The sequence below is a fragment of the Oryctolagus cuniculus genome, chromosome 17 (genome assembly GCF_051225735.1).
Source record: "Oryctolagus cuniculus isolate XC-2025 breed Fujian yellow rabbit chromosome 17, ASM5122573v1, whole genome shotgun sequence".
In the NCBI taxonomy this organism is placed as follows: domain Eukaryota; kingdom Metazoa; phylum Chordata; class Mammalia; order Lagomorpha; family Leporidae; genus Oryctolagus; species Oryctolagus cuniculus.
In genome coordinates, this window is record NC_142883.1 from 66,939,056 (window position 1) to 66,966,138 (window position 27,083).

The following is a 27,083-nucleotide window of genomic DNA, read 5'->3' on the forward strand; positions in this document are numbered from 1 at the left end:
ATGGAAGATCTTTCACTCCCTTCCCTCTCTCAGTGTAACTCTGCCTTTCAAATAAATAAGAATAGTGATTGTATACAAATGACATTTCTGACCAAAAACCATAGTCATACCTTGCCAAGAGGTGTGGCCTCCTCATCTGCTCCGTCTCTCCTTATCTCTTCCACCAGGTGCTCAGGGGCAGCTAAGAGAACCATAGGATACCTGTCAGGTGTTGTGGATGAGTTAGGCAGGGAGACTTGATTGCTGTGGACATGGGACTAGGTTATGTGGGGGTGTTGGTGAGCAGTGAACAATGTCAAGAGTTCTGTACTGCACTAAGTAACAGAGCAAGAAAAAGACAAGCCAGCCCTGTACCCACAAGTAGCAGGAAGGGCACGTTATGTGGGCTTGGAACTGCACATGTGCCAATGCTGGGCCATCCACCTTAGTGAATGAAAAAGCCCAAGAAGAAGAGCAGAAAATAAATGAGAAGGGGAATTTTGGCTTTCTTACTACTAGCAACCAAATGATTATGAAGCAGTCAGTTTAGCAATAGGCGAATGTTATAGTGCACTGATTCCTTGATGATGTCTCATCATTGCTCCTGACCATTTTGTAGGCCATTTAAATCCCCACTTCTATATGTGTTTCAAGATCATTTACCTCTATGAATCTACATAAGCAGTATTACATTTGCCATTACCCATTCAGGTATTTTTAAATTGCTGTGGGCAAGTAGACATTTATTATTGTATATTATTTCAGTGGCATGAATTACTTGGCTGTGGTGTGTAAGCACAACACCTGTGTACCCCAACAGTTGTCACAATATCCAATCTAATCTCTGCATCTATAAAAGAAGAAATGTAACTCCCCCTCTTTCCATCCCCAACTAATCTGTACTTCCAGACCCTTTGAATTTGCCTATTGTATACATGTCATTGTAATGGAAACATGCAGTGTTTGTCTTTCTGTATCCACCTTATTTCAGTAAGTGTCATGTGTTACCATGTCCATCCATGGTGTGATATAAAGCTTTAATTCATTTTTACATATTATAACGATTCCACTGTGTTCATATACCACATTGTCATTACTCCTCCATTTGTTTGTAAATACTGGGAAATAATCCAGTTTTTTTTTTTTTGTTTCTACTCTCTGCTTGCTGTGAACACTGAGGTACAGAGATACCTGCTTCATCTTCTGCTATCTACTTCTTGGTGATACACAATGGTGTTATAGAAAGGGAGAGACAAACCTCAAAAAGGCACAACTTAGATGTATCAAGCTGCCACCCTGAAATTTCTGCCTGCAGTTGACAGATGCAGAGAAGTACAGCTGAAATCAGCATAGTTGAAGCAGGGGTCACTGGAACCTGTTGCTCACAGAAACACATAAATGGGAATGTGGATGGCTGAGTGCACCTACTTGAGAACAATTCCAGTGGGGTTCCAATCTCACAGGGGTCACCACACTTCCATATGTTTGTGCTCCACAAGTCCACCAGATTCTCAAGGTGAAACTCAATTGAAAATCCCTTGTTGGCACAGGATAGCGTGAAAATGCCCTTTTGGAAATACTCAGGTGGAAAAGTGACCATTGTGAAATATACCTAGGGTGTCCTTCATAACAAAGTCACATTCTCCAAAGGAAACCATCAGGACCTTACAAGACCTGTAAAGGGGGCATCCAGACAACTCTAGTCCCTTCTAGTTTTACTAAAATAAATAGGGAGAATAGGAGGCTAGGGAATAGTTTGAGAGATAAAAGTTCAAGGATTCAGGTTGACTTAAAAATGAGTTGAAGAGGACAGAGGCAAGGTGGCGGAATAGGAAGGGAGCACACTGATAGTCCGGGGAGAGATAGTTTAATAAAAGTGGAGATACTGCAGGTTCAAGGAAGAGTAGGGGAGGAAACAGCAGAAGAAACTCTTCCAGAATGCGTGATTCACAGCGGACCTGCGTGGAGAGCGTGGGAGCCCACAGTTCGGGACACCAGCGGCAGACTCAACACACCAGCGCTGGAACGCGAGGTGAGCCGAACCTCAATAGCCCGAGACACCGGCAGGCAAGCGGAGAGAGGAGACTAGAGGGAACGACCCCTGGGGGGGGGGGGAAGTTCACCAGGCTAACTGGAAGAGAGAGAGAGAAAAAAAAAAGGTGACTGGTACGGACACGGGTTTCTCTCTCTCCGCTCACCTCTCAAGGGCGAGCAAGACAAAGAGCAGGCACCATCTTGGACATACGTCATAAGAAGAGCAGCCTCAGGTCTGCACCAGCCCTGAGCCTAGCAGAAAAACCTGACTCTGGGCGGGGCGAATTAACAGAGATTAGGACCTAGTAAATTTGTGGTGCTACTGAACTGAGACTGTGAAAAAAGAGACGGTGGGGGAGAGAACTCACGGAATTCATGTGAGTACTCTCCAGAGACGCTACAATTCCGTAACTATGGCAACCCAGTGGGAGACTGAAGGAGAATTTGAGCCCACTCTAAGGGCAGAACAGATTCCCTGTGTGGTGCTTGGGAAAGAGCTTCCGATCTCTGGCTCCTGTGGGTATATCATTTGCCTGCTAACTACCTCCAACTTCGTTCAGCTGTGCAGAATTACTTCCCTTTTGAATCAAAAAAAGAAAGAGAGAGAGATTTACCACGCCTAACCTGGGAGTGTCACCTTTGGCACACCAAACAGAGCTCTCAGGCCACACCCATCTCAAGCCCTAAGGCTCCATCAAAAACAGATAGTCCACTTAATCTAGAGTCCTAGTATAACAAGAAAAAGCACCACAGTGAAGAAACCAAATATCTCCAATATGCCAAATAACAAACGCAAAAACCGAGGTAATAAAAACAAGGAAGTCACCATGACGCCCTCAAATGAAAAAGACACCCCAATTCAAGATTATGAAGATGATGACATAGAAGAAATGCAAGAAGCAGATCTCAAAAAATTGATAAGAACATTAAGAAGTTCTCAAAAACAAATTCTTGAACTACAGAAATCCTTAATGGACAAGATAGAAAATCTCTCTCGTGAAAATGAAATATTAAGGAGGAATCAAAATGAAACGAAACAACTAGTACAACAGGAAACTGGGATAGTGACTGAAGTGAAGAATTCAATAGATCAAATGAAAAACACAATAGAGAGCCTTACAAACAGAATGGGTGAAGCAGAAGAGAGAATATTGGACTTAGAAGACAGAGAACAGGAAAGGATACAGTCAGACCAAAGAAAAGAAGAGGAAATTAGAAATCTAAAACATATTGTCAGGAATCTTCAGGATACTATTAAAAAACCCAACATTCGGGTTCTAGGAGTTCCTGAAGGCATGGAGAGGGAGAAAGGATTAGAAGGCCTTTTTAGTGAGATATTAGCAGAAAATTTCCCAGGTTTGGAGAAGGACAGAGAAATCCTAGTACAGGAAGCTCACAGAACCCCTAATAAACACGACCAAAAGAGATCCTCACCACGACACGTTGTAATTAAACTCTCCACAGTGAAACATAAAGAAAAGATCCTAAAATGTGCAAGAGAGAAACGTCAGATTACTCTCAGAGGATCTCCAATCAGACTCACAGTTGACTTCTCACCAGAAACTCTACAAGCTAGGAGGGAATGGCGAGATATAGCCCAGGTACTAAGAGAGAAAAACTGCCAGCCCAGAATATTATATCCTGCAAAGCTATCATTTGTGAATGAAGGTGAAATAAAGACTTTTCATAGCAAACAGAAATTGAAAGACTTTGTGGCCACTCGTCCAGCCCTGCAACAGATGCTTAAAGATGTGTTACACACAGAAACACAGAAACACGGTCATCAGTATGAAAGAAGGTAAAGGAAGGAAACCTCACAGCAAAAGATCACAGGGAATTCAAAGCATATATTAGAACTTATCTTTGGCAAATGGCAGGGCAAAGTTACCACTTTTCATTAGTCACATTGAACGTTAATGGCCTGAACTGTCCAGTTAAAAGACACCGATTGGGATTTGCTTCTTAACCTGATGCAATTTTAAATGATGCTTAATTTTGTTTTTAAATTTCAAATCCTAGCTCTTACCCATACATGGAACAACAATGAAATGTACATGTAATTCGCCACTTTGCTACACTAACATTGTTCCAGGGGTACTTATGATGTACTTTTGAATTTTCTATACATGCAATAATGACATTTGCTAGCAGTTTTATGTCTTCCTTCCCAATATGTATTCATTTTGTATCCTTTCTTTGTGTTACTGCACTGTCTAGTAATTCCACCAAAATATTGAAAAGTAGTGGTGAGAAAAAGACACTTCCCCCTTTCTCCACCTTAAGGGAAAACTGTCCAATTTCACTATTAAAGCTGGTTTTGGTAGATATTCTTTATCTAAAAAAAATGAGTTGAAGCATATGTTGATACAAACTTTTCCTTCTCCCATTCTTCACCTCCAGTTCAACAGGGTCTCCACAAATAACAGTGAATTAAAATGCAGATAGTGATGAGTCAGGTTATAATTAGGAGTATGAATGAAAATATAGAGGCCATTGGAAAAGTAACAGAACAAGAGAAATGGAGGACACAGACACCTCAGACTGCTAGAACCATGAGAACCAACCTTAGTGTAAACTTGGGAGTTGAGTCAATAATAACACACCATTGGCCCAACTAACCAAAAAAGGAGAGAGAAGATGCAACTCAATAAAATTAGAGATGAAAGGGGGAATGTAACAACAGTCACCACAGAAATAAAAAGACTCATCAGAAATTACTATGAAGTGTTGTATGCCAACAAACTGGGAAATTATCAGAAATGGATAGATTCCTGGACACATACAACCTACCTAAATTGAACCACGAAGACATAAAAGCTAAACAGACACATAACCAAGTCAGAGATGGAATCAGTAATAAAGGACCTCCCAACAAAGAGAAAGCCTGTGACCGGATGGATTCACAGTTGAATTCTACCAGACATTTAAAGAAGAACTAACTCCAATTCTTCTCAAGCTATTCAAAACAATTGAAAGAGAGGGAATCCTACCAAATTCTTTCTATGAAGCCAACATCACCTTAATTCCTAAACCTGAAAAAGATGCAGCTGAGAAAGAGAATTACAGACCAATTTCACTGAGGAACATAGATGTAAATTTCCTCAATAAAATTCTGGCCAATAGAATTCAACAACACATTAGAAAGATCATCCACATAGACCAACTGGGATTTATCGCTGGCATGCAGGGATGGTTCAACATTAGCAAATCAATCAATGTGATACACCACATTAACAGACTGCAGAAGAAAAACCATTTCTACATCTCAATAGATGCAGAAAAAGTATTTGATAAAATATAACATCCTCTCATGATGAAAACTCTAAGCAAATTGGGTATAGAAGAACATTCCTCAACACATTCAAAGCAATTTATGAAAAACCCATGGCCAGCATTATATTGAATGGGGAAAAGTTGGAAGCATTTCTACTGAGATCTGGTACCAGACAGGGATGCCCACTCTCACCACTGCTATTCAATATAGTACTGGAAGTTTTAGCCAGAGCCATTAGCCAAGAAAAAAAAATTAAAGGGATACAAATTGGGAAGGAAGAACTCAAACTGTACCTCTTTGCAGATGGTATGATTCTTTATTTAGGGGATCCAAAGAACTCCACTAAGAGACTATTGGAACTCATAAAAGAGTTTGGCAAAGCAGCTGGATATAAAATCAATGCACAAAAATCAATAGCCTTTGTATACACAGGCAATGCCATGGCTGAATAAGAACTTCTAAGATCAATCCCATTCACAATAGCTACAAAAAATCAAATTCCTTGGAATAAACTTAGCCAAGGATATCAAGATCTCTATGATAAGAATTACAAAACTTTAAAGAAAGATATAGAAGAGGATACCAAAAAATGGAAAAATCATCCATGTTCATGTATTGGAAGAATCAATATATAAATGTCCATTCTCCCCAAAGCAATTCATAAATTCAATGTGATACCAATCAAAATACCAAAGACATTCTTCTCAGATCTGGAAAAATGAGGTTAAAATTCATATGGAGGCACAGGAGACCTGGGATAGCTAAAGCAATCTTGGACAACAAAAGCAGAGCAGGAGGCATCACAATACCAGATTTCAAGACATACTACAGGGCAGTTATAATCAAAACAGCATGGTACTGGCACAAAAACAGATGGAGAAACCAATGGAACAGGACAGAAACACCAGAAATCAATCCAAACATCTACAACCAACTTATATTTGATCAAGGATCTAAAACCAATTCCTGGAGCAAGGACAGTCTGTTCAACAAATGGTGCTGGGAAACCTGGTTTTCCACATGCAGAAGTATGAAGCAAGACCCCTACCTTACACCTTACACAAAAATCCTCTCAACATGGATTAAAGATCTAAATCTATGACCCAACACCATCAATTTTTTAGAGAACATTGGAGAAACCCTGCAAGATATAGGGTAGGTGAAGACTTCTTGGAAAGCCCCCAGAGGCACAGGCAGTCAAAGCCAAAATTAACATTTGGGATTGCATCAAATTGAGACGTTTCTGTACTGCAAAAGAAACAGGAAAGTGAAGAGGCAACCAATAGAATGGGAAAAAATATTTGCAAATTATGGAACTGATAAAGGGCTAATAATCAGAATCAACAAAGAGATCAAGAAACTCCACAAAAACGAAACAAACAACCCACTTAAGAGATGGGCTAAGGACCTAAATAGACATTTTTACAAAGAGGAAATCCAAACAGCCAACAGACACATGAAAAAATGTTCAGGATCACTAGCCATCAGGGAAATGCAAATCAACACCACAATGAAGTTTCACCTCATTCTGGTTAGAATGGCTTACATACAGAAATCAGTTAACAACAGATGCTGGTGAGGATGTGGGAGAAAAGGCACACTTATCCACTGTTGGTGGGAATGCAAACTGGTAAAGCTACTATGGAAGAGAGTTTGCAGGTTCCTCAGAAACCTGAATATAGCCCTACAACATGGTCCAGCCATACCACTCTTTGGAATTTACCCAAAGGAAATTAAATTGGCAAATAAAAGAGCTATCTGCCCCTAAGTGTTTATTGCAGCTCAATTCACAATAGCTAAGACATGGAATCAACCTAAATGTCCATCAACAGAAGACTGGATAAAGAATTATGGGATATGTACTCTATAGAATACTACACAGCAGTAAAAAAATGAAATATGGTCATTAGCAACAATATGGAGGAATCTGGAAAACATCATGCTGAGTGAAATTAGCCAGTACCAAAGGGACAAATTTCATTTATTCTCCCTGATCTGTGACAACTAACTGGGCACCTGAAATGAAACCTGTAGAAGTGAAGTGGACACTATGAGAAACAGTGACTTGATCAGCCCTTTTTTTGTCCTGACTCTTGAAGAACAGCTTAGTATTTTATTTTTAGTATTTTCTTGTTCTACTTAATACCATTTTTGAACCTTTTAATTAACACGTAATTATTCTTAGGTGTTTAAATTTAACTGAAAATTAATCCCTGTCAAAATAAGAGTGGGAATAAGAGAGCGAGGAAATGTACAGTTCAGCACACACTCACTCAGTCTTACCCCTAATGGTAGAGCTAGCAAGTTGCCATGGGACTCCAAATACCATTATTTTGGCATGTACCAATTCCATCTTATTAGTAAAGTGATCAATTAAGTTCATAACTGATCATAAAGATAGTATTAAGTGTCAAATGGACCACATAAAGAAGATCGAGTGCTAATAATAATTGATAGAATTAAAAAGGAGAGAATGACCCAGCATGGGAAGCAAGATGCACAGCAGACTCATAGAATGGCAGTTGTCCTAAACAGCTCTCTGGACTCAGAATCAGCCCTTGTGGCATTCGAATCTGGCTAAAAAGCCCATATGAGTATTTCAAGCAAGGAAAGCCAAGACACTGTGGCAAAAAAAAAAATGACCTAAATGAAAGATCTCTGTGAGTGAGATCCCAGCAGAAAGAATGGGCAATCAAAGAAGGAGGTACCTTTCTCTGAAGGGAGGATAGAATTTCCACTTTGATAATGGCCTTGTCTAAGGTTGGAGAATGTGAATTAAAGAAGCTTCCATAGCCTTGGCTGCTCATGACAAGAGCCTCGGGTGATTACTGACATCATAAATATTAGTGTCAATTGTTAATAACAGGAGTCACTGTGCACTTACTCCCTACATAGGATTTCTGTCCTTAATGTGTTGTATTATGAAAATAAATGGCAAAACTAGTCTTCAAAAGGTACTTCATACTTTGTGTGTCTGTGTGGGTGCAAACTGTTGAAATCTTTACTTAGTATATACTAAGTTGATCTGCTGTATATAAAGATAATTAAAAATGAATCTTAATGAAGAATGGGGGAAAAATATTTTCAAACTATGCAACAGATAAAGGGTTAATAACCAGAATCTACAAAGAGATCAAGAAACTCCACAAAAACAAAACAAACAACCCACTTAAGAGATGGGCCAAGGACCTCAATAGACATTTTTCAAAAGAGGAAATCCAAATGGCCAATAGGCACATGAAAAATGTTCAAGATCACTAGCAATCAGGGAAATGCAAATCAAAACCATAATGAGGTTTCACCTCACCCCGGTTAGAATGGCTCACATACAGAAATCTACCAACAACAGATGCTGGTGAGGATGTGGGGAAAAAGGGACACTAACCCACTGTTGGTGGGAATGCAAACTGGTCAAGCCACTATGGAAGTCAGTCTGGAGATTCCTCAGAAATCTGAATATAAGCCTACCATTAGACCCAGCCATCCCACTCCTTGGAATTTACCCAAAGGAATTTAAATTGGCAAACAAAAAAGCGGTCTGCACCCTAATGTTTATCGCAGCACAATTCACAATAGCCAAGACCTGGAACCAACCTAAATGCCCATCAACGGTAGACTGGATAAAGAAATTATGGGATATGTACTCTTTAGAATACTATACCGCAGTAAGAAACAATGAAATCCAGTTATTTGCAACAAAATGGAGGAATCTGGAACACATCATGCTGAGTGAAGTAAGCCAGTCCCAAAGGGACAAATACCATATGTTCTCCCTGATCGGTGACAACTGACTGAACACCAAAAAGGAAACTTCCTGAAGTGAAATGGACACTGAGAAACGGTGACTTGATCAGCATAGCCCTGACTGTTAATGAACAACTTAATACTTTATCCCTCTTAGTAGTTTTTTTTGTCTGTTCTACTTAATATGACTGGTTTAATTCTGTAATTAATACACAGTTATTCTTAAGTGTTGAAAATTAACTGAAATGTGATCCCTGTTAAATATAAGAGTGGGAATAAGAGAGGGAAGAGATGTATAATTTGGGACATGCTCAAGCTGACTTGCCCCAAATGGTAGAGTTAGAAACATACCAGGGGATTCCAATTCAATCCCATCAAGGTGGCATGTACCAATGCCATCTCACTATTCCAAGTGATCAATTTCAGTTCACAATTGATCATAATGAAAGGTCTAAGAGTCAAAGGGAGCACATAAACAAGTCTAGTACCTGCTAATACTAACTGATAGAATAAATAAAGGGGAGAGTGATCCAACATGGGAAGCGAGATACTCAGCAGACTCATAGAATGGTGGATGTCCTAAACAGCACTCTGACCTCAGAATCAGCCCTAAAGGCATTCAGATCTGGCTGAAAAGCCCATGAGAGTATTTCAGGCATGGAAAGCCAAGACACTCTGGCAAAAGAAAAAAAAAACAAACAACAACAACAACAAAAACCTAAATGAAAGATCTCTGTGAGTAAGATCCCAGTGGAAAGAACAGGTCTTCAAAGAAGGAGGTACCTTTCCCTGAAGGGAGGAGAGAACCTCCACTTTGACTATGACCTTGTCTAAACAAGATAAGAGTCGGAGAACTCAGAGGGCTTCCATAGCCTTGGAAACTCATGACTGGAGCATAGGGAGATTACTGATGCCATAGACAGGAGTGTCAATTGGTAAAGTCAACAACAGGAGTCACTGTGCACTTGCTCCTCATGTAGGATCTCTGTCCTTAATGTGCTGTACATTGGGATTTGGTGCTATAACGAGTACTCAAACAGTATATTTCACTTTGTGTTTCTATGGGGGTGCAAACTGTTGAAATCTTTACTTAATGTATACTAAACTTATCTTCTGTAAAAAAAAAAAAGAAAGAAATTATCAATTCCCAACTTGACTCTCACTGGGATTAAACATGACAATAGGTCTGATCTGATTTCATCATCATTTAAAAAATCATCTATTATTTTTCACTTTATGTTTCTGTGTGGGAGCAAACTGTTGAAATCTTTACTTAATGTATACTAAGCTGATCTTCTGTATATTAAGATAATCGAAAATGAATCTTGATGTGAATGGAAGGGGAGAGAGTTTGGGAAAGGGGAAGGTTGTGGGTGGGAGGGACGGTATTGGGGGGGGAAGCCATTGTAATCTATAAGTCGTACTTTGGAAATTTATATTCATTAAATAAAAGTTAAAAAATCAAAAAAAATGAATAATGGGATGGGAGAAGTAGTAGGAGATGGGATGGTTTGTGGGTAGGAGGGTTCTTATGGGGGTAAAACCACTATAATCCAAAAGTTGTACTTTCAAACTTATATTTATTAAATAAAACTTTTTATTAAAAAGTAACATTTCTTTATTGGTTCAGTCTCCATTAAAAATGTACCTTACTAATGGAACTGTCCTGAGAAAAAGGAAAGTGGGGGTCAAGTGTGAAAACTTTCTGTTCAGGTTTCATATTTTATCTGCAACTGTTAATATTATGACAATATTAGTATGAAATCTGGTAGCATTCTCAGTGAAGTGTCCATTTCAGACCATGTTGCACAATCAGGCAAACATGTGAACAGTTGACTGAGATGTTACTACTAACAGTGACCCCAAGTTTAGTGTTAACATGTCTTTCCACTGTAGTGGTCACCATGCTGATTGTGTTGACCAATTTTAATTTTGCAAACATGAAATGAAAGACAGATAGCATAGCTTTTAAGAGTTTTGTCTTAACTATGAGACCCTGAATAAAGTGGAATCCTGATTGTTGAATGAGCTTACTGATTGAATTTTCACAGTACCTTCAACTGACTCCATTGTTGGGGGTATAGTGTTTTTTGGCAAGACACGGATTTTTCTGACCTTCTGTATGGAATGGGCAGTCGATGTTCTTGACCTTCGACTTCCTTTTCGTCTAAAACACTTTAGACAAGATCCTGGAACAGTTTGACAATACAGACAGCTGTTGACATCCCAATGGTGGGAGACCACAGAGAGGTGTTTAATCATTGCAGTTCCTAATTTTTATCCCAGTTTTCACATTCAATCATGCAGAACCATCTTCTAAATCACAGTTGGATGTTAGGCAGACCTTGCACTTTGATGAACATTTCCTACCCATCAGTTTGATAGTGTAGCTAAATACCTTTGTTGAGATGAGAGAACAGGGACCTGTGCTTGACAGTTCAAATCTTAGAGAGAAGCTGCTTGTACCTGAAAAGTTACAGAGTCCTCCCAACCCCCACTCCACCCCACAACCAGCACGTTTCTAAGTTCCCTGTTTTGAGATGTGGAAATATTTATATGGCCCTCCGTGTTGTGTTTGAGCTCAAGTGATTAAGAACAAATGAATCTACATCAAGCCTGATTGTCTGAAATTCTTCGATCTTCAAATGCCTGGAAGCACAAGCTGACCACCTGGTAGTGATTGAATGCAGGGAGGATAACTGACCACAGAGGAGGAGAGGATAGAAATTACTCTCCTTCCTTTTGATGTGTAGGAAGCTTTACAGTTCATGGACGATCTCAGTCATTCCTATGTTCCCCACATAGCCCCAAGCCATGGGCAGATCAGAGCCTATTTCATGTGATTTACTATGAAGCAAATTGAAAATTATGCATTGTCTGTGAGTTGTCCACATTCATAACACTGATAAGTTATGGATCTGGGACAATCTCATCATTGGTTCCCTAAAGGATAGAGGACCATGAATATCTCCACTAGAACCCTGGACTAAGAACTCTAAGTGGCTTTCTGACATCTTCCAGGGCAGGATTTCCTCAGGAATAGTCTTGCTCGGGGCAAAGTCCTGGAGACAAGAGAAATCCTGACTCAGATGCCTTCCTGACTTAAAATAGGTTTCTATTTTAAGTTTCTAACAGGTTTCTATTCCTGACTTAAAATATGATGCTTTCCTCCAGGACATCCTCTCTGATGGTCTGGAGAAACCCAAACTTATGCCCATCATGGCCCAGCATCTTCACACTATTATTGGCTCAGCTTTCTCCATGGCCAGATGTTCCCACAGGGCCAGTGGTGTGTTTGATTTTAAAGCTGGGTCAAAACTCAGGACATCCCAGAGCAACTGCCATGTGAGGGTGAGCCAAGCATTGACTTCTCTGCCATGGCCAATGCTGCATGAACACTGAACAGAAATTCACCCAAAATGGGGCCATTCCATTGTTGTGGTACTGGGGGATGGGGAATTTGGGATCAGATTGTTGCAGGGAATTCATGTGGCTCTCTCGGTACTGAACTGGTTAATAGTGGGGAGGTTCATTAGAACATAAGGCTGACCCCTCTTCCTGTGTCTCTTCTGTGTGACTCTGCTTGCTCTTCTAATTTTCCATGATGATAGGACACAATATGGACATTTTATAAGGGTATCTGATCTTTGAAATCTGGACTTGAGAATATTGAGCTTATGGGTCTTCTTTCTTTATAGTTTACCCTGTCTCATGTGTATTTTTTAATGTCACAAAAAACCTAGTACTTACACTTCATAGAAAGTGGCTGAGCAGTCTAAAATCTCTGTCTGATAAAAAGACAGTGTCTGTACCAACTCTGTGTGCCCACCTTCATGCCCATGACTTCCTTCACCAAAACCCAGTCCCTAGGAACTCTTCAGCTCTCCCTAGACCCTGCAGGGACAGCATACACAGTTCCCTCTCCCACTGGCAAGGCTCATTCATCGTCATACTTGCCCCCATACAACCTGTGATTCTGCCTGAGGACCCTCAGGAAGACCCTCTTCTCTCTGTCTTCAGATGTCTGTCCCAGTGACCAACAGCACGGTCCCTCCTTCCTGTTTTCCTGACAATCCCCAAACAACAGGTTTCATGTGCTTATTCACCTCATGGAAACCCTCCCTGAAATCCCAATCTCTTTCCAATGTGACAAAAATTATTTGGATTCAAACTGTTCTTACAGTCTTGGTCTCAGATGGTGAACTCTACAGACAGAAGAAATTGGCTTCAAAGTTCCTTTTTGTGTGATGTCTTATGTGTTTGGTCTTAATTTTACCTGACCTGATGACAGTAGTGTGAGTTTCTTTCATTCATTTTCTGAATAAGTTGTGAACAAACTCGGCATTAGGAATAATGTATTTTTCAAAATTTAGGAAATATTTTGAAACAAACTTAATAGCAGCATCAAAAGTAGAAATTGAGTAATACAAATGACAAATGCATTTAGAAATCTGTAGACAGCCTGGAATGGGGGAAATGAAAGTCCATGGGGAAAGTGTATTAAACAGAAGTGGCCCATTGGAAGAAACATCATTGTGAAAGTCAGTGTGAACCTACCTGCTGGACAGCAGTTGAGATTTCCCATCTTGGACCACTCTGGATATGACGATACACACGTTACCACTGCACTCAAGTTTGAACCTTTCAGCTCAAGAGAGTGACAGTTGGAATAGCAGGATGATGTCATTCACCATGTTACCATGGTGACAGGACACCATGGAATTTTCAAAGTGAGCCATACCAGTCTTTAGGTGATGCTGTGCTGCTGTCTACATAAATATTTTTGTGTCCAAGCATATCATTTTGGAGTCCAAGTTTGGTTTCCTAAACTGACTCCAAGACACACTTATTATCATTCTCTTCCTTTGAAGGAAGTTGAGTGACTTAAAGGACCTATTTCCATTAGAGTTGATGGTTAACAGTTTTAATGTGAGGCACGTGTACTGAATCATGTCATCTGCAAACATGGCTATTTTGATTTTCTCTTTTATGGGTTGTGAAGCTCATTGTTTCTTTAATTCTGTAATTGCTCATGCTAATACTTTAAACACTATATCAAGTAAGAGTGGTAAAAATTGGACATCCTATTCTTGTTCTAGATCTGACAGAAAATGCTTTCAAGTTTTATGAATTCAGCATGATACTTGTTGGTTTGTCATATACATATATGTATACACACTTGTAGCTGTATCATTTTGAGAAATGCTCCTTGTATAACTAATTTTTGAGAGTTTTTTATAATGAATGAATGCTGAATCATAGCATATGATTTCTCTGCATCTATTGAGATGAACATATGGTGTTTGTTCTTCATTCTGTGTCTGATCTTTTTGATGTAGCATTGGACTCAGTTTGCTAACATTTTGTTGAGAATTTCTACTTCTGTGTATATCAGGAAAATTGGTCTAAGTTTACTTTTCATATTATGTCTTTGTCTGGTTTTGGTATTGGAGTAACACTGGCCTCATAAGAAGAATTCAGCAGAATACTCTGCCTTGAAAACAGTAATTGCATGGCTGGTGCAGTAGGCTGAGCTGGTCCATGTCCAGCTGCACTTCTAACTAAGCTCTCTGCTTATGGGCTGGGAAAGCCACTGATGATGGCCCAAGTGCTCAGACCCCTGCACCCAAGTGGGAGACCCTGAGGAAGCTCAAGTTCCTGCCTTTGGAACCAGCAGATGGAATACCTTTCTCTGTCTTTTCTTCTCTCTGTAATGCTACCTCTCAAATAAATAAATCTTTTTTACAAATCCTTAAAAACTGAGCCTGAACAGTGATCCCTTTGATTTTGATTCAACATCATATATTTTGTGTATCTTAAGGAGAAAAATTTATAAATATATATATATATATAAAGATTTATTTATTTGAAAGGCATGGCTATGAACAGAGAGGGAGAGGCAGAGAGAGAGAGAGAATGAATGAGAATCTTCTATCCATTGGGTAATGCCACCAGGAAGTGAACCAGTAGATTCAAGACCAATCCTCCCTCCCTCCCTTTCTCTCTCTTTTTCTCTCTCTTTCTCCTGAGATTTAAAACAGTTTTGATATCCATGGAGTACAAGGAGAAATGATAGTCATGACAGGAATATTTACTTTTCTGTTATTAGATGTTAATTTAAATTAGGTAGTTCTATTTACAATTATCTTTAAATTAGTCCTTTTTCCATTTAGTTACAGAATCATGAATGAATTTTTCTCATAAATTTTATTGTACTATTCTGGTGTATATGTAATATTATGTACTGTAGTATATGTTGTGTTGACTACTAGATGGAATGTAGTTTTAGTTCTTTATCTGTATTTTGTCAATTCCAAGAAACATATAATACATATACATATATATGTGTGTGTGTGTATTAAGCTCACTAATTTGATGAGTTAATGTCTTAAATTTCAATTTTATTAAATTTGCTGTATCATTTTCCATTCTCTTCCTTTGTGTCATTTTTGATGTTTAGTATGGCCACTGACAGGAGTGATGTTACAAGGACACACAAGTTTGGCACATCATCCTTGTGTAATGCACAAAATAAAGTTTTGGTCATTAAAGTATCAGAAATAATGCCTTTTATTTACTAGGAATAAAGAAGTGGAAATGTTTAATGATTTTAGGTGTTTAAGGAGTAAATATATTCTGTTCATACAGGACTTAGAGTCTTTATCTTTTATTCTTTCATTGGAACAAATATTATAAATATATTGAGTAAAATGCTCATAAAAATGATAGCTTTATTGAGGACTTACATTGTACTACATACTACACTAAGCACTTTATATACATTTATGTCCTTTATTATTCCTAATTCCATTTTGTCATATAAACTACTAATTGTCTTAATTTTGGGGAAATTGAAGAAAATGTTTTTTTAAATTTTATTAGAGAGGCAGTCAGAGAAAGAGACAGAGAAAGCCCCTTTTTACTGGTTCACTTTCAAAATGCCCACAGAAGCCAGAGACCAGGAACTGCATCCAGGTCTCCCACATGGATGGCAAGTATATAACCACTTCAGCCATCACCTGTTGTGTCCCAGGGTGTGCACCAACACAAAATTGTAAGTGAGAATGGAACTAGAACCCAAACCCCACCACTTTGTTTTGAGATGCAGATATCCCAACCTCTGTCTCAACTGCTAGGCCAAATGTTCTCCTCAAGCATGTGTTTAGATCCATCTTGCCTGTGCCTTAGCTTTTAATCATGATGGTCCTGCTTCCTGGTTTTTGTAAACTGAATGTGACAGTTTAATTTTACCATTTCAGTAATGTTTTTGCTTGGGGGTGTGGAAAAACCTTTAAAGTTGAACCAGGGATCATTCAAAGCATTTTTATGCTCCTTAAAATCTTAAACCACTGTATGTGTATGTGTATGTATCTGTATTTGTGTACATCTGTGCATCTATCCATCCATTGTCCATCTGTTTATCTGTGCTGGACATATTTGTATTATATTTCAGAATTTTCCACTTTTCATTTGTCATTGATTTCTTATTTTCTTAGGGTCAGAAATGATAGTTTGTAAGATTTCAGTCTTTGAAATATATTGATATTGGGGGCCGGTGCTGTGGCCTGGAGTGCCTGCATCCCATATGGGCACCGATTCGAGTCCTGGCTCCTCTGCTTCTGATTCAGCTCTCTGCTGTGGCCTGGGAAGGCAGTGGAGGATGCCCCAGGTCCTTGGGCCCCTGCACACATGTGGGAGACCTGGAGGAGTCCCCTGGCTCCTGGCTTCGGATCAGCGCAGCTCTGGCCATTGCAGCCAATTGGGGAGTGAACCAGCAGATGAAAGACTCTCTCTCTCTCTCTGCCTCTCCTCTCTCTGTGTAACTCTGACTTTTAAATAAATAAATAAATCTTTAAAAAAAAAAAGAAATACATTGATACTGACTGTGCCCATACCACCCTGAATGCTGCTTCCAACCTTCTCTGAAATACATAGACGCTTACTTTGTGTTCTAACATATTATCTGTACTGCAGAATATCCCATATTCAATTGATTTATTTACACATTCTTATTTTGTTTGCTGATGTTTTCTTTTCTTTTCTTTTCTTTCTTTTTTTTTTTTTTTTTTTTTTTTGGACAGGCAGAGTTAGACAGTGAGAGAGAGAGAGACAGAGAGAAAGTTCTTCCTTCTGTTGGTTCACCTCCCAAATGGCCGCCATGGCCAGCACTCTGGGGCTGGTGCGCCACGCCAATCTGAAGCCAGGAGGCAGGTGCTTCCTCCTGGTTTCCCATGCAGGTGCAGGGCCCATTGCTGGTGTTGTCTATATACATACAGGGGGACTTGAAAAGTTTCTGGAAAAAGTGAATTAAAAGGTAATTCCATTGTAGTGCAAAAACGTTTAAATCCATCAATAGTTCTTCACATAATATGAAGTTCTTGAAGACCCTGTATTCACACAGATCTGATCATTTATAGTGTTGGGCAGAGTTGTTGAAGAGCATAGTAGTCCATTTGTTAGTGACTTCCCAAACTATTTTTGAAAATACTTACTCATTGTGATATGTAGTGACTGAGGTCATTGTTTCTTGTGTTTAACAGAGATATTCTTGAATGTCAGGAGCTATTAAGAGCAACAGCAATCACAACAACAACAAAACCCTTGTACTGGAAAACCAAGTGGCACCATGTCTTTGTAGGCTGTGCTGCCAGAGTCCTTAAACATTTGCTCAGGCTTGCACTCCTTCCTGCTGGGGAAGCTGTCTTCTCTGTTTCTTTCTGATCATGCATATTCCTCTGAAAGGCACATGGCCTTCTGCATTCTCCCACGTATATGAGTCCTTTTGAATGTCCTAATTTCCCAGAGAAACTCTCACTAGCTTTTGCTCCCAGGCATTGGGTTGGTCTATTTTGTGTTTCACTTGCAATCTTTTGCCCCAGGCATCCTTGGGCTCTTAGTTTGCCTTGCAGTATGTTCCAGTAATGCCTGATGCTTTCTTCTAAGTTGCCTAAACAAAGAGAAATGCCTTTTTGGTTACTCCTTCAGGTTGCCCCTGACCAGGTTCAAGCAGATGTGCACAACAACTTACAAAATGATCTGCTGTGCTCTGTCCGGAACCAGGTACCAGACTCCCAAGCTGGGTGTGTGAGCTTCCCTCTTGAAGACTGCTACAGCCAAGGGAGAGGGTGAGCTAAGGGCAAGTAAAAAATGCCACAGAATTTCCAAGTTCTCTTTTTCTTGATTCTATATTCATTAGACTTTTTTAAATCTTTGACTGTTTCTCAGAGTTTTGACACAGTTTGCTTGATTAATTGCTTGTCTTTCAGTGTTTCTATGGGAGGGCAAGTACTTGGAGTTTCATACTCTGACACTTTTTGCTGATGTCAGCCTGCTGTCTTTTTTAAAAAACTAATTCTGGCCAGCGCCGCGGCTCACTAGGCTAATCCTCCGCCTAGCGGCGCCGGCACACCAGGTTCTAGTCCCGGTCGGGGCGCCGGATTCTGTCCCGGTTGCCCCTCTTCCAGGCCAGCCCTCTGCTGTGGCCAGGGAGTGCAGTGGAGGATGGCCCAGGTGCTTGGGCCCTGCACCCCATGGGAGACCAGGAAAAGCACCTGGCTCCTGGCTCCTGCCATTGGATCAGCGCGGTGTGCCGGCCGCGGCGGCCATTGGAGGGTGAACCAACGGCAAAGGAAGACCTTTCTCTCTGTCTCTCTCTCACTGTCCACTCTGCCTGTCAAAAAATAAAAATAAAAAATAAAAAACTAATTCTGTTTATTATTTAAAAGGAATTACAAGGTATCTTCTAAAATTAAAATGGCCTACCCAAAAGTGTTTTTTATTTAAAATAGTTCACTAGATTTCTGTTTTATATCTGACCTTTCTTCATCTAAAAGAGAAAAATTTAAAATGTTAGACAACTAATTATGAACACTAAAACATTAGAATGCAGATAAACTAATACACTCAATGGGAAATTACAAAATTCACAAATTTCACATCTTGACCATCTGACTCTTAAAATCTAATGGGTACTGCTGAAATTTTAGCATAAATAGTTAGCCTATGAAGGTTTACGGTTACTCTGATTCCTAAAATGAGGTGATGTCCCTCTTTTCACTAGTGATGTGTTTAAGTCAGCATAAGAATATACTTTTCTCATAGATTTCTTAAAGTCATTCACTTAATTAGGGATTTTATCATTTTTTCTCATACAAAACAAAAATATTTTAATACCTTTAAATTCCAAATTTTTCTTTAAAATCATTCATGAAAAAGATTCTCAAGTCAGAATTAACACCTCAATTAGTCAAGCATCAGGAAACTACATTACACCTATTTAATGTGCAAAGAGACATTTTTTCACGTCATTTTCTTCTGATGTCTGTTCCAGAATCACAGACTCTTGCTTCTCTACACTTCCATCCATCATTTCTGCAGATCATGAAAACTGAATTTGTTGAACACCAGAAAGCTGTTGATATGATGTTGTATAAACCATAACATTGTGTGCTGACCATCCGCAGTTATTAAGCCAGCTGGTAACTGGTTAGTGAATGCCTCCTCTGTAAGTAAGCTCTTCTCTTAGTCCTTCTGTAGCTGTGACTGCTCCACCAAATCCTTTCTTTCCTTTCATACCCTCTCTGAATTTCTGAAGGTACAATTTCAGAGGTTCCACATAACTGGCAAAGCCCAAGGTGGACATGGCAAAGAGAATGTCTTCTCCATTGATCGTCCTCTGTTTCTCTTTCACTTGTTTCAGATGCTGTAAAGCTAAGAACTCACACATTCTTGAATACATTCTTTGGCATCTGTTGCAATCTTTCCTGTTTGAGGTGTGGCATTCTTCATTATCCTAGCCACATTTGCAACTGGAAGATATATTTCTTCTTGAGAAGCATCTGTGGTAGAACTGTCACCGTCCATTGTCATGAAATACTGTCAGAACCGTGGTGTCAGTGGTGCTCAGAGCACCTTTTTAAAAAGGTGTCTAATCTTTGCTCAATTCCAACCCATGTTTAAAGCATCTTGTTCTAATACTTCGGGTGAGATAACGATTTGCGAGTGCTCTGGAATTCTTTGTTCTCCCAGACTACTGCTCCATAAGCCCCTGCCTATCCTCCTGCCTCCCACCAGCGATGATCAAAACCTTAGTGCAATCCGAACGGCTTCCTTCCCACCTTCGGGGCAAGTCCAGGGACCACAAGCCACCAGATGACTGCATTCTTTACGTGCAAACCAGACTGCAGGACACCAACGCCATTCCTGCCTCCCGGGCCCGAGGCCGAGCCCGCCGACCTGTCAGCATCGTTCGTGCTGCGCGGACACCCGATGGCCCAGCCAGCCCGGACCTGGCACCCAACGCTCGTCTCCCGCCCTCCGCGCGGCACCGGGGTGCGCAGGCGGACAAGGAGGCCGGACTCGGCCAGGACCCCGCGGACCCAGGAGCCGGCGGTCGGGGGTGCTCCGCGGGGCCCGCGCGGCTGCAGAAGCCGAGGGGGCAGGGTCGGGGCGGCGGCGGGGACCCGGGCCGCCTCCCCCGCTAGCCGGCCTGCTCCCCGCACAAAATGGAGCCGGCCCAGGGCGCCACCGAGAGAGACCCCGACCGTGCCCCGCCGGCAGCCCTCTTCTGCCTCGGACTCGGAGTTCAAGGGTGGTGAGCGGGAGGCGGCCTGGCCCGCGTACCGCCCTCCTCGTTCGGCGCACAAAGAGCCGCGCTGCGGCCTCGCAGGCGCCGGCCCGGCCCAGGTCCAGGTCCGGGCGGGCGGGTGGGAGGGTAGTGCCCAGGCCAAGGCGGCATTGGCTGCGGGGATGGTGCTGGGACGGTTTTAACTAAAACACTGTAGTTAATTTAATTAAAGGACGGAAATCCTTAAGGATCTTTACACCACCCACCTGTGACTGTTTTCCTCTTCGTTTGAACCAAGTCATTTTTTTCTTCGAATTGTTACTTATCATACATAATTGGTGATGATCCTCTAACAGTTCAGAGACTATGTCTTATTTTTCTATTAGATTTCAGAATTCATAGCTAGTGTGAAGTGATGTGTAACACCCAGTGTTTTCAGATGTAAACTGAAGGCACGTTTGAGTAGGTGCTCTTATTGTATAGTGTTGTTCTAGCTGTTTTTTAGCTTAACCTAGAAGCAGACAGATGTTTGTGCATAAAACAGACTGCAGAAACCTATTGTGTACCTTCCTTTACCATGATTTCAAACTGCACTGATAAAACCTGTAGATGCCCTGAGCTAAACTTAAGAAGAGGAGTCTGAATGTCATTCACTCTGTTAAAAGCATGTTAGAAATGACTTGTAAAATACTGTGTTTTCTATTCTTATTTAAGCCAAGACAATTTACTAACATGTATTTTTCAAATTAGCTAATACACTTCAATTATGAATGTTATAAATTCATTTTGTAACATTGTTTAACAGTTAACATTATGTATATTTCAAACTTTTCTTGCCCTAAGTAATTGGTGAACTGTTTCTTTAGATAGAAAATGTATTGTGTTTTTACATATATGGTGACATCTAATACGTATAGTATATATTATTTATGCATGTATTTAAAATGCATAAAGAACCATATCCAGATTATTTTAGAGGCTAGTTTACATTACTTATTGATATACCTCTAAAATTACAGTTGTATCCTAGAAACTTACTGTTAGTTACATTATTACTCAAACAAATGAAATGTGTTAGCTTAAAACATTTTTAGATATTGATACTGTTTGATCATTTAAAGCTCCTTAGGTAAAGTATGATTGGAAAACATCCTGAGCATTCTTGTTACAGTTATGGCTGCCTGGCAACTTAGTTCAAAATCAGAATAGCAATGAAAAGCATCATAGTAAACTCCCTCGCACCAATTATTGTTATTTTTGGGCAACACTACACATATGTTCTGGTGAATGTATTATCATTACGTTTATTTAAATCCTTGATAAAATCATTACTTATTTTATTTTGCTTACCTAGAAATTAGATTCAGAGGTAAAGCAGCCTTTGTTTGTAATTATTAGTTGGTATTCTCTTGTGTCACCAAATGTGTTATGGGGAATGGGGAGAGTACCACTCAGAGACTGAATTTGGGTAGAACTTTATTGATGAGTCGCAGACTGACCAGCCAGGGACACAGTACAGACTTGGGAGCCACACTGTGTTGCTGGTTCCCTGTCTAGCAAGACTTATATGGGGCAAAATCACAATGTAGGTGGCAGGGTTCGGTTACAATTTTCTGGTGTAATAAGTAGGGGTTTTCAACTATGTTTGCATGAGCTAATGACATTTCTTGGAATTGGCAAGGTTACAGAGGAACTGGCTGTCTTTAAGCTAGGATGTGGTTAGGCAATAGGACATTTCACAGGGTACATGCAACATAGAATTTTTTTCTTAACTGCATGGGTGGGGATAGGTCACTTCTTGGTCATAAGTATTCAACATGGCATTTGTCCTGCTTTCTCTAACATACGTTTTTATCATGTAACAGCTTAGATGAAATATGGAGCTTTCTGTCTCTCTTTGATTTCTCCTGGTTACCAGTATTAATCCCCTCCAAATGTTTCACACAAATGAAAACTCTACAGGATGTAGCCCATTGTATGTACAATTTTCCAGAATTACAAGTTCTGTCTGTTCTTTTGTAAACCTTTCAATACTCCAACAGTTTCTTTCCAAAATAAAAGTCTGGAATCATCCATACTAAAATTAAGAATTTATAACTGGGAGGCACGGATGTTTTCATAAACATTTCCTATAATTAATTTCAACCAGAGGATTGAGGAAACAAACCAGTTTTTCCTACTCCAAAACTTTATTGCCTTTTTCCCATATAGCAGACTCTGAAATCTTTTTTAATATGGTTAGTGAAATTATACTCCTTATTTAGTATGTTTTTGAAAAAAAAAAAACTGCTTTTTTTTCCTTATTGCCATCTCGTGTACCTTGAAAGTTAAATTTAATCTGATATTTTCATTTTGTAGCAGTTATAAACCAGAAAAGACCTTTGTAATTTTATAATTTCTTAGCAAGATAAAAATTCTTCTTTTAAAGATCAAGTTTCAATTATTTGAAGGATTTTATATTTGATTTGATAAACAGAAGCTTTAAGAAGAAATGGTGAGATGTAAATAATCATAATCCTTAATTTTAAGGATAGAGAAGGCTCATATTTAAAATATATACCATAGCGCTTATTCTGTGCTGGTTATGGAATATTTCACAGGAAATGGCTGCAGTGTGTGAATATGTTGTTGGAAATTTCCGTTTAGAGAGACAAAGGCAAACTTTAGTTCTTTCTGGTTTATTATAATACTGCTAATTTTTAAAAAATAAAGTGAAGTGTACCTTGCCTAAGTTTTCAAGAAATCAACAACAAATACACAGCTGGATTAAATCATAAATATTTAGCTTTTTTAGTCACCATTTACTCATGCTGTAATCCATCCTAGGAATCTTTTTGACCCTTTTTTTGAGGAGAAAACAAAAGAGGAAGAAGAAAGAAAACCTGAAAGTGTACCTTGCAAAATGAGTTAAAGGTTTATTAAGTGGACACAGTCCATTTTCCATCCTCCTGAGTACTTTGGCACAGCTGTAAAGATCTTGAAGAGAAACATTCTTGACTAATCTGTCAACTGTAAAATGTGTACAGAAAAATAGGTAGCTATCACTAAAATTACACTTCAGCTTTCAGTAACCATTTAATGAGTAGCATAATTATATAAGTATGGAGACGTAAGTACTCTACTCAATAATTAAAAATAATCTCATCTTTACACTGAAAGTTCTGTAATTACTATTTGACTTCACCAGGACCACTGTGGGAATCTCCAGTGGCACGCTGAGTTGTTCAGAGTGGATTAAAATCATAAGATAAAATTGGATAAATCATTAAATTATTAAGCTTTAAATATTACAAGAATGAATGTATCCTGATATTTGGAAGTTACATTGTAGGAATTTGCAGTCTAAAACCAGATTCTGATGTTCATTTTTTTCTCTTTGCCATGAAAGTGATTTTATTTCCTATGATTTTAAAAACAGATTTATTTGAAAGGCAGAGTTACAGAGAGAGAGAGAGAAATCTCTCATCTGCTGGGTTATTTCCCAGATGGCCACAACAGCTGGGGCTGGACCAAGCTGAAGCCAGGAGCCGGGAGCTTCTTCCAGGTCTCCCACGGGGGTGCAGGGGCCCAGGCCATAGAGGGAGCTGGATCAGAAGTGGAGTAACCAGGTCTCAAACCTGTATCCCATATGGCAGGTGGTGGCCTTACCCGCTGTGCCACAGTGCTGGCCCCTGGTATCAGCCCTTTCTTACCTGGCCTGAGTTATGCCTGGTGTAGCACCACTGTGGCCAGGAGCTTGAAGCTGAGCTGAACACCTCACCCAGCACACACAGGCTGCACCCACCGCACAACTACAATCCCAGAGCACCCACAGGGGACTGCTGGGAGCCCAGGATTTACAACAATCAGTGATCAATGCACCCCACGCAGGACATTAGGCAGTGCGGGCTGTGGACTCCCAGTATGGCTTCCTGCCCTGGGGACTCCTGCCCTGGAGTTTGCAACCCAGTGCAAATAGCTTAATGTTTGCTTTCAGAGGCATCGCCTGAGGTGCTTGGTTCCCCATGGTTCCTTCATCACCTTCTCATCCCAAGTATAGCCCTCTAGTGGTTCTGTGTGGGAGGTACAGAGGCTGGACCATTCTGGGCTATCTCAGCATCTGGATCCGATGTACTCTAGGCTTGGCAGTAGGCTCAAGGCTCAGCACTTAAATCATTCATAGCAGTTTGGAAAGAGCACAGGGAGATTCCCCTCAAGAAAAGGGAAAAGCTTGCAGGAAAGATTCTGAAAAATAAGATTAAGGAGGGCTTCTGCCTGCTCAGATGACATGCCTTGGGCTTCTTCCCTCTTGCAAAATCAACATCCCATTGGGCAAGCGTAACTACACATTTAAGACTGCACCCACCCCCGCTATCATTCAGACTTCTGAAAAAAATATTTCTATGGAAAAACATCAGGGGCTGGGGCTGTGGCACAGTGGGTAAAGCCGCCGCCTGCAGTGCTGGCATCCCACATGGGTGCCAGTTCATGTCCCGGCTGCTCCACTTCCGATCCAGCTCTCCGCTGTGGCCTGGGAAAGCAGCAGAAGGTGTCCCAAGTCCCTGGGCCCCTGCACCCGCATGGGAGACCTGGAGGAAGCTCCTGGCTGCTGGCTTCAGATTGGCACTGCCATTGCAGCCCTCTGGGGAATGACCCAGCGGAGGGAAAACCTCTCTCTCAGCCTCCTGTCCTTATAAACACGTGAGAACTCCATGGAAGGGGATCCCTGCAGCCGCAGCTAATGTAGGAACACCTGGGGCACCTTCACGCAGGTCACTCATCACACTCGATAGCTCTCATGCCTCAGGGACTGTTAGGAGGGTCCCAGGTACGGCCTTGGCATTGTCAGTGAGCTGTGCTTAAAGCAGGCCTCCATCCCAGTTTCTGGTGCTTTCTCAGAACGTTTAAGAGACAAGCAGTTAATTATTACTTCACAAGGGTGGCTGTAACAAGTTGTCAAGACAGCAGCTGAAAAAATCCTGGGGTGCGTGTCCTGGCCCCGTAGGCTAGGCTGTAGTGTCTGATGGCAGCGGCCCATAGCAGGGTTCTGGTTCAAGCCCCAGTTCCTCTGTTTCCACTCCAGCTCCCTGCTAATGCACCCAGGAAGCTGGCGGTGATGAGCCACCCGTGTCTCCCACGTGCAAGTCCCGGGTAGAGCTCTCGGCCCAACCCTGGCTGCTGTGGGCATTTGGGGAGTGACCTGACAGATGCAAGATTCTCTCTCTCTCTCCCCCACCCCAACCCTGTGTAAATAAATAAATCTTAAAGCAATTTAAAAACTTTTCTTTTTTGAGGTGGACACTGTGCAGTGAGTGAAGCTACCTCTTGTGTGGTGAGGATCTTGTTCCCGTGTGGTGTCTGGAGGCCCCGGGTGCCTGACTTACAGGCATGGCACCAGAAAACATGGAAACTTGTTCCCAGCTGCACTTCGCCTGAACTAGTCATTTCTGAACAATTCCATATGAGAAGCAGGTGCCTTGTAGATATAGGAGGCAGATGGTAGGAGTTTTCTGTTATTCACAGTGGCATGCAACCTTTAAACAATAAACGCTCATGTCTGCAGAAATCTACATTTTTTGGCCAACACAAGGTTCCATTTATTTTTTTAGAAAAATATCAATATTTTTATAGATCCTGTATAAAAAATCTTTTGTGAGTTAACTCGCACCCACAGGTTATGAAGACAGCAAGTGCAGACAGGATCAAGGCTGGCAACAAGCCCAGTCTTTGGATCTCTCTCGCATACCAGGCCCTGTATGCTCAACATCCAAAATCCGGCTCCTGGTTCCTCAGGGCTGGGAGAGGGGGTGCTGCTGGTGGGAAACCTTACCCATGCCCTTGCAGTTCTGCTTCGTGAGTGTTTGCAAGAAAATGAAGAGATTTTAATGTAAAAAGTGGATTCAGTCTGCAAGACAAGGGACAAGGGTCTTGGAGGAAAAGAACCCCTGCCCCAAGGCTGTGGGGAAGGTGAGGGGGCAGGGGGAAAGTGAGAAGGGCAAGGGGGAAGGGGATGGGGCATAGGAAGAGGGAGGGGGCTGTGGGAATGGGGGGCCGTGGGGGAAGCGAGGGGGCCATGGGGAAGGGGAGGGGTGGGGCAAGGAAAGAGGCCATGGGGAAGGGGTGGGGCGTGGGGAAGGGAGGGGGCCATGGGAAGGGGAGAGGGCGCCAAGGCCTCCCCGGAAATGGGTCCCTGTGCCTGCAGATTAGTACTCGGTGTTCTCAAACATGGAGAATCCCAGGGCTCCTTACAGGAAGCAGGATTCCCTTGGCACAGACGCTGTTTCTGAGTTCCTGCTTGCCCAGTGCCCGTGAGGACAAGGAGGAAGGCGAAGCCAAGTCCGTGTCTGTTTCGTCCAGTGTCAGCGTCTTCATCAATTCATGACGATTCTCCCCTCCCCTTCTCGACCCTGCAAACCCGGCGAAGCACAGGGGCAAAGCCTCACCGAAGCTCACGGCGACAGTGACAACTACAATGACATTTTGGTTCTGACTGTCGGGTGTTTCACG

The 27,083-nt window shown here is 41.1% G+C and overlaps 1 non-coding gene and 1 pseudogene across 1 annotated transcript in view; both read right to left on the reverse strand.

The window, feature by feature from the left end:
* LOC100347036 (uncharacterized) overlaps nucleotides 1-27,083 on the reverse strand; it is an 876,288-nt gene that overhangs the window by 710,898 nt on the left and 138,307 nt on the right. The window lies entirely within an intron of this gene.
* On the reverse strand, nucleotides 19,367-23,881 carry LOC149121336 (nuclear transcription factor Y subunit beta pseudogene; annotated as a pseudogene).